Genomic DNA, 11,560 nt, shown 5'->3' on the forward strand with positions numbered 1-11,560 from the left:
GTGCTGCCACGGTTGATACTAATATCACCGCAACGCCGGACTTGTGAATGCATATTACAACTTGGCGCAACAGAAGGGGGTATCATGATCACGTGGGCAGTTACTGCCGAGCTCCGGCCGGCAACTATATTGAAAATGAAAGTAAATATGGGCCGTAAGTTTGGCTTTTCTAAACAGAATCAGCTGAGATGATGGCCGGGGAGCCTCTCCGTAAGAGTTGAAGCTCAGATCACCAGAGACTGCACGGGGACAGACACCTTCTGGAGCGGCTTGTTAAAAAAGCTTAATGAGTGGCTTTGATCGCAATAAAAAGCAAGTTATGTCCAAGATAAACTGAAGTCCGTGGCAGCGCAGAGACCGCCCCCAAGCTCCCTTTTCACCGCCATCGCATAATCTTTTGTAAAAAGATCATGATTGCACCACATTATCCAGCAGGACGGACTGACCACTTATAAACGACCTAATGCTGCCCAGTGTGTTCTGCTTATAATTGAGGATAACCTTTTCCCATTTTATCTTGGAGCTGATCCAGTTAATGTGGAGTCATTTTCTTGCACAGAAAATTTGCATTGAGCTTTTTATATTTATCAGTAATAATTGGGTCAGTTATTCCAAGCACCAAAAATAAAGGATTATTGTTTAAATTGATAGAAGTTGTTAATCGTGACAAATTATTAGTGGCAAAGTTGCTTCCCTTTAGTAAATGATTTTACGTTTCTCAAAGCATCTTTCCATTCATCATCAGTAATGTTGCAGTTAAGTTTCCTTTCCCACAATTCCTTCAAGGTTTCCCTAAATTGTGACATTTTGATGTATTGTAAAATGTGTGGGAAAAGTCCTTGTTTGAAACACTGAATTTTCTAATTGGTTGATTAAGTAAGGTCAAGGTTAAGTTTTCCAAAGAGATTTTGTGTTTTGGATATTCCTTTGTTAGTCCAACTTTTCCTGCCATTATTCTAGGTAAAAATAAAAAAATCACCATTATCTCAAATTTGTTAAATGATGTTATCTTGTACTAATGGCACATATGTTTACTGAATTCTTCCGCTTCATGGTGATGTGATTTACTATAACATTAACATAATGGATTTAAATTGTATTGGTTTCTTTGTCTACATCTACCACATCTCATCTTTATAGTCCAATCTTTCAAGTCTTCAATTTCAAATAAATAAAAATGTGGTCTCATAGAAAACAAAGTTTTGGCTGGATTTAGCTGGAGTTTGACATATATTTGTATTTTAGCTGCAAACTGGGACAAGACTCTCTCCAATTCAGACAACCAGAGTGAAGTTAATGACTCAACCTTCCATCCTGCTGGGCCACCAGAGTCACCAATCAATGCTAATCCTGCAGGATCAAATGGTAAACATTGATCTTTGAAAGTAATAAATGCTTGTGTATGTATTTGGCTTATGTTAGATAATTTCTCATTTGCTGTTTTCAGACATCTTCCAGTGTGATGCACAGAATCCTGCGCAGACATCAGAACGGTGTTCTGTTCCAGTAGGACCTGGTGGTGTGCTTCTCATTTTGTAAAGGCTCTTTAAATTTAATTGAATTTTGCAGTCAGTCACTTGCAGATTCTGAATGCCATGAATGTTAAAGGTTGAGAGATATAAGCAACTGACTCAGACTTATTTAATTGACTTCCCACCAGACATTTCCCAGTCAAGAGCAGAGGGTCCTGTGATATTCTTCTGGTGTTTTTTCCACACACAAACATATTTTAACCTGATATTTGTGGCTTTGTAAAATAAATTGAATGCTAAAATTTCTCAAATGCTGTGTGTGGTTGTATTTTGTCAATGTACAGTAAAAATTGATGTACAATTGCATTGATGTTTTTCAACATGGTGTTGGGGTAAACTGTATCTACCATACAAAACTGGGAATAGTATGCAAGTATGTTGGACTGTTCGTGGCCCCTCTATAAATATTGTGGCCCCTTGATGGCCCCACCCTCAGAAAAATCCTAGATCCGCCACTGCATCTAGTTGTTGGTCATTGAAAAAGTAGCTTGACAATTTTTAGAGCAAACTTATTTTTTTCTTTTTCACTGTTAGCATTGTTAGCTCAACGTTAGCCTCTAGCCTTCTCTACCCAAATTTTAGAGTAAAACAAAAAGATGTCGTGGCTTCTTAAGGGTACAATAACTTCTGGGCTGCTAATTTTAACGGCTAACGTACTTAACTCGGCTGATGTTGATTAATAACTCATTAACTGCCATTGACGAGAAAAAACGGCATTTGAAATCCAACCGTTCACTGCCAATGATGGCTAAATTCGTCATTTGCATTTTTTTACTGTGTGGGCGTTGGAACGAGCCCCCGCACCGTGAGAACAAACATCCCAGCTCTAAAGCCGATCTTCGTCCGCATAGGTCACACGTCACGCGTGATCAGGAAGCAGAAAATCCATGTGTTAGGAGATCGTTTTGGGCCGCTGCTGTAAAAAAAATGAGGCGCAAACGGGAAAAGTTTCTGCTGATAACAATTCAACAACGGATTATGAAAGAACGGATAACGCTCGAAACGTGCGGATTCTTCCTGATGTAAGAGGTGAGTCTCCGCTTTGTTTTGTTAGTTTTGGCACTGACATCATCCTAGCGCGCAACGTTCTGTGAATCTTAAAAAAACTGTAAAAACGCAAAAACCGCTGGCAGCGAAGAGTTTTACCGATCAGGAAACGGCTGGCAGTGAATTCAATTCAATTCAATTCAATTCAAAAATACTTTATTAATCCCAGAGGGAAATTGATTAAACATATAGTCGACAGAGCAACTCCAACATGCAGCCACCCAGAGCAGCGCAGAATGAGTTAATGTCAGCGCAGACTTGGCAACCCAAGAGGTAACAACTATAACCTTTTATCAATTTTTTTTATGTGGTATATCAATGTAATACAGGGTATATACAGCAATCCTTAAGTAAAATTTACTACTTTTTAATACCTTTTTTACTACCTTCAGAATTTTTTTAAAACCATCACAACACTAAATTGCAAGTGTTAATCAGCGACCTATTTACACATATTTTAACATATATAACATACAAAAAGAATAGACTTAGAGACTCACTGATGTTGACAACGTATTGCGCATATTTATTTTACTTAGAAAATAAGCCAGGCACTTCTGTTCAGCGGTTCAGACAGTTGACCACGGGGCCTGAAATGATGCAGAACCACTGAATATGACGTCATCATAATGTGACCGGATATGCTAAAGCAGGGCTGCTCGATTATGGCAAAAACAATAATCACGATTATTGTGACTGAAATTGAGATCTCGATTATTTAAGACGATTTTTCAATTTATGTAGATTTTTTTTTATTCAGTCATAAAACTGCTCAGGGCACAATCAGGGCAAAAATAAACAAAAAACAAGATGATCACTAAAAGAACTCCTGATTCCCAGTATAAAAAGACCAATATACTCATAGCTCATAGTTTATGACCCAAGGGCTGTAGACCTTGGTTTAACTCATTTAAGTCTAACCAGTACAGACCCAAATACCAATATCTTGCAAATACTGACAGCAAGAATTATACAGTGGCATTTATAACAAATAAATGCAAATAAATTGATGTTCACAAAATGTTGCATAACATTTATTTAGCCATGTCAAGGTGCTGTAGGAGCGTGCACTAGCACCGTGTCCTCAGAGAGATTAGTTATTAGTTATCAGCGTGAGGAACTTATTTCTACCTTATTTATAAACTATTTATTTACAGGCCCATCAGTTAATGTAATAATTGTCCCAACCACAGCTGCACCCCCCACCCCCCAACCCGGTCTCACAGCAATCAGGGGCAAGCTGCACGTGTGTTTAGCGCGCCGCACGCGCACATTTAGCCGTTTTTAGCGGCTCAGGAGTCCGCAGGTACGGTGTGTGTCACTCACTCTGGTTAATCCAACAGGGAGCCGGCTCTGAGAGCCGTTTCTTTAGCCACTGACACATCACTACATCATTCCCTTTCCTAATGTCCTGAAGAACGGTCCGGAGCGCAGGCGGAGTGTTTAGCTAACCTGCAGGAAACGTCGACGACAGTTATCCAGAAAGTAGCTAAGGGTTACCAGAGATGTTTCTGAGGTGTTCGCTAGGTACTTTTAAGATTTAAAAAGTCAAGAAGGGGGTCTGAGAAGCTGTTGGAAATAGCATCAAAGTCGCTAAGTTGGCAACGGAGCGCTTCATTTGTAACAGGGCAGCTCAAGTGGGAGGAGCAAATAATCGGCTTGTTTTATTTTTATAATCGTTCAAAACATTTCATTCGGAATATATTTCTATGTCGATGTTCAGAATACGACACCTGATAGTCTGAAAAAAATAATACCTAACTTGGAAAAAATAATACCTCTGAGACCAAATTTAACACTTTTAATGGCCTTAAATTTGACTATTTTTATTTATCACTTTTTAATACTTTTTAAAACCCCGCGGACACCCTGTAATAAAATTGGCCCTTGCCACCTGGAGATCATCCACCAGGGGGCAGCAGACATGTATAGGCCCTGATATGACAGACTTATGATGAAGGTACTAATCCTGATTCTAATCCTGGATAGGACAGAACTGGTTTTATGAGAATTTGTAACAACAGTCTACAATAGGTTTAACCCTCCCACTGTCCTCATGGGTGACCCCGCCAGGAAGGTTGAACATTGAGCAGGGTTCGTGGTTTATCCCTTGAGGTCCACATGGTAGGGTTGAGGTGGAGCTCACTCCTCACCCCTGCCACATGGACCCAAGGGATAAACCACGAACCCTGCTCAATGTTCAACCTTCCTGGCGGGGTCACCCATGAGGACAGTGGGAGGGTTAAAACTCAAAGGAATAATTACGTAACTTCTGAAGTTCTGATTGAATCAGGAAGTCAGAACGTGAATATCTGAAACAAGTAGTAACGTCTATAAGTGCAAAACAAAAATTAAATTAAATGTTTTATGAACAAGTACTTATTCTGGCTGTGATGCAAAATATCAGAAGTAGATTCAGAAATGTGACCAAGAATAAAACCATCCAATATCGATCTGCCCTGCAGAACTACATGAGGGATAAAGCATCCCCTTTCATGCGGCTCCCATCGAGTGTAGCAGGCCAGCCATGTGACTACAAAGTTGCGGCTGAAAATAAAGGCCTGCAGCTATGAATGGGTGCAACCATTCCATGTGAAGCACAGCAGAAAGAGCATGAATATTCATACAGGCTCACACCAGCAAAGGTTACAGAACACAAATAAACATTGTGACTCATTCACGGGCCAGAATATTTCAGTTTGAAGCTCCTGGATATCCTGTATTTAATTTTCATCACATAAAAGCTGTGACTTTACCCAATCCTGCATAAAACTAACCCCTACTGTAACGTCTAATTTACGTCATTGTTTAAATATGAATGAAAACAATGCTCTTGGAATAAAGACAGACTGGGCCTGGTTTCTCCAGTCGGCCATGGCGGGCCGGTGGCTGCACGGAGGCCTCGTCCTGCCCTTTGTGGTGCTAGCATGCGTGGGTGGGTGACATCGACTGTAATGTCACATTCACGCTCTGATGCTAACCACGTCTGACATGTGCATTAGTCCTTTCTTCTGTTTTCACACAGAACTCAACTGTGGTGAAAACAGGTCTACAAAGTTGATTTTTCTAGAATAAAACGTGAGAACTGTCCAGTGGACTACCTGGAGCAGCCTGTGCACGCTCACCTTTAAAGGTTACAGTCCTTCCCAAAACTTGTGTTCATTTCACCATCACAGACGCTTCATAGAGGCCGCATGAATAATGGGTAACACCTGCGGCTCCCCGCTCAAAATAATTTGGTGAACGGAGTGATGGAGCAGCATCGATGCGGGACCCCCCTCAGCTAAGTACAGGATGTCATGCAAGCCAGGGTCAGACAGGAGGCCTCGCGTCGCCCTGCTAAGCTGCACCCTGATGTCATTTGGTGAAGTTCACTTGTCCCTCAGCTGGAAAAATCACACGCAGTTTTTCTTCTTTGAGCCGGGCTCGATTTAGCACGGCTCGGCCCTTTTCATTTTCCATAGCAGACAGTTTTCCTCTCGCTGGGAACATAGTCAGCAATATTTTTCATTTATATATATATATATATATATATATATATATATATATATATATATATGTATATATATATATATATATATATATATATAAATAAAATAAAATTGGCCAATTTCCCTTTTAAGTGGAGCCAATTAAAAGTCAGGCACATCCACGGGCAGACCGGTGCTGTTTCAGTACTTTACTACCAAGAACTTAATTTATCAAGCACATCTCCAAACAGCATGAGAGCTGACCAAAGCGCCTCATATTTAGTACAGGAAGAAAAGTCCCTAAAGCATCCATCATGTCAGAAAACACAGCTAAAGACAAAAACAAGTAAATCCACCAAAATGGCTGTTATTCAATCATAACCAAATAAATACAGATTAGAATAACTAAAACATAATTTCACAAAGACCACTACAGTTTAAATATATATTTATGTTTTGGATACGCTTGATAAATGCTCTAAAACATGATTGTGTACTGACATTTGTTGATGAGCTGCAGCGTAGCCACAGCTGCCGTGGGGCGCTCTGACGGAAGCAAGACAACACGGCACTGGTGCCACCGGTCCCTCCAACCACCACCAGCAGGCATGGCAGGTTAGACGTCTTGCCCGAGGACACAACAGCAGCATTCTATGGCGGGAGCCGGGTTTGAACCTACAACCTTCAGATTACTGGACAGCCCGCTCTAATGCTGTCCTGGAGAGATGCCTTGCTGCTGGGTAAAGAGAAGTTACTCTTACAGCTTTGCTCAATTCAGATAAATACATTTGCATTAGCGTGGTTTTGGAGTTCAACCCATACAAGCAACAAGTTCAACCAAAGCCATTATTAAGAGTTCATAGCGGCCACTAGGCCCCTCTCCATCAGCTCTCTGACAGCGTTCCTGTAGCTCATAATTAGCAGCAGTAGCCCAAAGCAAGCGCTCTGTGGTACAAGTGTTTTACACAGACTGGTTCATTGACTCAAATCTTCTGTAAAAAACAAAAGCATCAAAAATCCATTTCAATCCCAATTTCAACCACACACGGAACAACAACATCATTCCTGGCATTTACAGAGAAGGGGCGCTCATGTGGGGCTTTTATGTGGAATCGTGATTATTTTATAAACGGAGGGAAAAAAAGAGACAACTCTGATCATCAACAGCAAAACAGCCTTAATGGAGCCAGCTCTGTTTTAGGAACCATCTTAATGAACTACGGCTGGGTAGTAAATCGATTATTACAGATCATTTTTCCCATGTCAATACATTTGATAATAAAAAATGAAAAGATGTGTGTAGGTTGGCAACGTTCGTGTCCCTTTAAGCCATCACGTAAAAATGTGACTCAACGTAATACATGTGACACAGCCCCATCTAGTGGACAACCGTTGTCTCTGTGCATACCTGTAATTATCGTCCATTTGTTGGTATTGAGGTGAAATCCTCAATATATCGTGATATTGATTTTAGGCCATATCGCCCAGCCCTGGTAGGGAGCACTTACTACAATTACCATGTAGTAATTACCATGTAGTAATTACCATGTAGTAAAATTGTCTCCGGCATTACAGGAAGTGTTGTTTGCCGTTAGCTTGCTGAAACAGTCCTGAACGACTCATTAGGGAAGTAAAACGCCACGACTGAGTCATTATTCACTTCACACATACATTTGCTTCTAATTCACCGTTAGCATTGCTAGCTCAACGTTAGCCTCTAACCTTCTTTACCCAATATTAGAGGAAACAAAAGCATGCTGTGGCTTCTTAAGAGTACAAGTAATAGCTTCTGGGTCGCTCCTGTTTACTGGCTTCAGTTCTTTAAACAACTGAAGCTTTTTGCGGCGGGTGTTGAATTACAATCGCCTGCGCTGCTGCGTTAAGTTGGCACAAACGCCGCAACTTCACAAACTAAGAGTATAAACAGAAACTACGTCCTGCGTTTGGGCCAGTATCCAGCATGTTTTAGTGGTTTTGCTGCTCCAACACACTTTGGTTGAATCACCTGTGCAGCAGCTCATCAGGCTCTGCAGAAGCCTGTTAATCACCTGCTGGTTGGAATCAGGTGTGTTGAAGAAGAGTTCAAACTAAAACAGGCTGGGTACCGGCCCTCCAGGCCCGGAATGGAATACGCTTGCACTAGACTGCTTTGTGATTATTTCACAGTAGAATTCTTACAAATTGCACCTTTAAATCACAACCAAAAGATGCTATTTAGCAGCGTTTTTTGTGCTGCACACCTAGCAGTACTGCATGGAAACCATGTTCACACAACATATTGTTGAGCAAATATAAAATGTCATTGCAATTTCAATATGTTTAAAATCAATTTTTAAATGTTTGCTGTAAATTATATAGATGCTAGCGGTTCCCAGTGGTGTCCTCCAAGGACACGCTCCTGCATATTTTTGTGGTTTTTCTGCTTCAGCACCTGAACTGAATCAGTGAATGATTCAATCAGTGAATCAGGTCTGTTGGAGCTTAGAAACAACTAATGCACGCTGGATGGTGGTCCTCCAGGACAAGAGTTGGACACCGCTGACCTAGTAGACCTTCTGCTTCATTTCTTAGAGCTGCAAAAAATGTCAATTTGACACCAAGAGTATCACAAAGGACTGTTTGGATCACAATAAAGGATAAAAATCCTCTCCAACCCGACGTGACCCCGAACTAATGTAATCAGAAAATAGCAGAAATGCAGATAAGAAACCTGGAACAGAGAACTGCTTGTAGCCGAAACTCAGATGTAATGTGTCTGAATCCAGACTGCCAGGTGCACTATCTGCTCAGTGGCTTCAGGTAACCAGTCAGCATGAACATGTCCAGAGTTCACCCAGAGCATTGCCTCGGTAACGTTCAGGTTTAAGAGGAAGGCAAAAGCTTCGGTATTTGGGACGCTTCACCAAACACACCAAATGCATTATCCTCAGGGCCCAAACAGCCATTCTTTGGTGTGGTTTTGTTTCAAACTTTAAATTTCAGGAACTTTTAAGACTTCCCTTCTCACACCCGACATCGCAGCTGCTTTTTATCTACAACACACACCGACTCACGCACACAAAAACAGGATGCCTGGTGTTTTTTCAGAAGGGCACCAGACAAGAGGAGACAGGGTGTCACCACTAACACATGCTTTGGTGTCCAGAACGCATTTCGTCCAAAAACAAACCGAACGGCGTAGAGGAAATTCCCGTTTTCTGTGAGAGCATTGGCCACACACAGGAGAATCGCCGTCCCGCCGAGGGAAGTCGGATCCAGTCTTACAATTAGACCGGGCAGCCTCTAATGTGTTTTTGCAGCTCCAGTCGGGGCGATTTCATGTTTCAGCTCTGCTCTTATATGATGATTGTTGTAACAGCATGCATCAACATGAGATGAGAAACTATTATTTAGTAGAACATCTTAGTGATGCTGAAAGTGAGACAGCTTGCTTCAAGCATTCATCTCTTCGCCAGCAGACACGAGGCGGAGAATCCTGATGAAAAGCTTTTCCTGGGGCCTCATAGCCATGATGGGAGGTGGTGCATTCATCAGAGTTTACACAACGATGCCCGCGAGGCAAGAGCAACCGGATCGATGGCAGGTAATGGGCCTCCTCTGCTGCTCCTGGGTTTCAAACACGCGAGCAGGAATGATGAGCACGCCGACACACCTGAGAATTTATAGCAGCGGTGATTTCTCTTCTTTCTGCTTGGGTCCACTCGTCCAGAACCGGCGCAGCATCTGAGCTGCGTTCAGCAGCGGCGGCTGAGTTTGGCACTGGACCCTCCAGTGAATGATCTCAGCTGCTTTCTCCTCCTTTTAACTCCTCACCTCAGCAAGGGAAGCAGCAGTTTTGTAGAATACAGAGTGAGGTCCTGTGCAGTCAGCCCTTCTAGTCAGCTTTGATGCCAAGGCTGTCTCGACAGTGCTCCGCTTTAGCTGACTATGGCACCAGGATTTTGCTAAATGCTCAGTTACTCAGGACAACTCAGCACATCGGCACTCTGCTTTTGCACATGAAGCATCTCGCCAGGACCGTCCAGTTAGAAGCTTCTAAAGGGAGTCACTAATCATATCCCACCTCACCTGTCCTCACTCACCTTAACCATTTCAGTCAATAGAGGTTTTAACTAAGATCAAAGCAGTTTGTTAGAAGTCACTTTAGATGCATCTTGAATGATGTTTTGATGAAGATTTTAGCTGAAAACTTGGTGTATTTTGTCATTATTCTGAAAAATGATGAAACTGAAGGAATAGAAGAAAGTGCACAAACAAGCAAACCACAAGAAATCTAGAAAACGACTGAAGGATGCATTTTGGTGGGTGTGAAACTTTGTAAATGCATCTTCTTTTCACATTTTTACAAAAAGCGTTGCTTTGAAACTGGTCAAATTTGACCTATTAGTTACTAGTGGGCCGGCTTTGACCTGTACAAAATGTTTTTTTGTCAAAGAAATAATCGTGTAAACAAAATGCTGAAATAGTCTCTTTCTGAACTTAAGGTTCATGTTATTTGAAAAACAAAAAGGTGTAAAACACCGACATCATCTGACAAAATCCATTATAAGGGCCATCTCCTAGCATCATGGATGAGCTGGTTGATTAGAAGCAAAATACGTACAAGGGAAGGAGGCAGAACTTTGTTTTGGGGCAGATCAGGGAACAAAAATGTCATTTCTGAGGAATATTTGCACTTTAATGCAAAGTAATCGAACACATTTCCCACACGTGTACAGAAAAACCAAAGAAATGAGGAAAATAAGTTAAAACTGCCTGAAAACGCCTGAGTGTTTGTAAATAAATGAGGACAAAATGATGCCCAATCTTTAAAACACTTCCAGACATGGTTTGAAGTTATGAAACAGCATAAAAATGAGCACGAACCCATAACTCACGCACCTGCACAAAGCTGCACGCTCTCGTCTAAAAACAAGCCCCTTTTCAGACACGGGGCTTTAAATTTCTGCGCACACCTGCGCAACACCGCTGCACACTGCGGCAGCCTGCGCGGCTTTAGCACCAGGAGGAAACGCCAGTGAAGAGAACACGATGCGGACTCCTGAGTGGACCTTTATTCTGACAGGCTGGCTCTGAGAACAGCCACAGCAGCGCCGTCATGACACAACGCGTTCCCGCACAGCACCAGGTGCTGTTCGCTCAAGCCTTCGCGCTTTTCGGACCTGACGTCTAAGCTGCTGTAGAGGATTACACCTGATATTATATAAACAGCACCGGAACCCACATCACGTTAGCATGTTTCATCCTCCTCACTGCAGCCCAGAAATAACGCAGAACGGCGCGCAACTCACGCAGGCGGTGAAGGACGAGCGGGTGTCCGGAGGCGGAGGGGTCTTCTCGGTGATTTAGGGTCGGGAACAGACGTCGCTTGTCCTCCGTGGTGTGGCTGCTGTTGAAGAAAGCAGGAGACGGGCTGATGGTGGCTGTTATGCACTGCGGTGTTCGTAGCCTGCTGCTGTCGGCTCGGCTCTCTTCTTCTGCTGCACAGGTTGTTGCTGCTACTGGGCTCAC

The 11,560-nt window shown here is 42.4% G+C and overlaps 1 protein-coding gene across 1 annotated transcript in view; it reads right to left on the reverse strand.

Moving 5' to 3' along the window:
* The window catches only part of adarb1b (adenosine deaminase RNA specific B1b), a 194,333-nt gene extending 182,773 nt beyond the window's left edge, over window positions 1-11,560 (reverse strand). The window contains exon 1 of the mRNA XM_015965522.3: window positions 11,341-11,560. The gene's annotated coding sequence lies outside the window, so the exon portion shown is untranslated. The remainder of the gene's footprint in view (window positions 1-11,340) is intronic.

Source organism: Nothobranchius furzeri, chromosome 14 (assembly GCF_043380555.1).
Source record: "Nothobranchius furzeri strain GRZ-AD chromosome 14, NfurGRZ-RIMD1, whole genome shotgun sequence".
NCBI classification, from domain to species: Eukaryota; Metazoa; Chordata; class Actinopteri; order Cyprinodontiformes; family Nothobranchiidae; genus Nothobranchius; species Nothobranchius furzeri.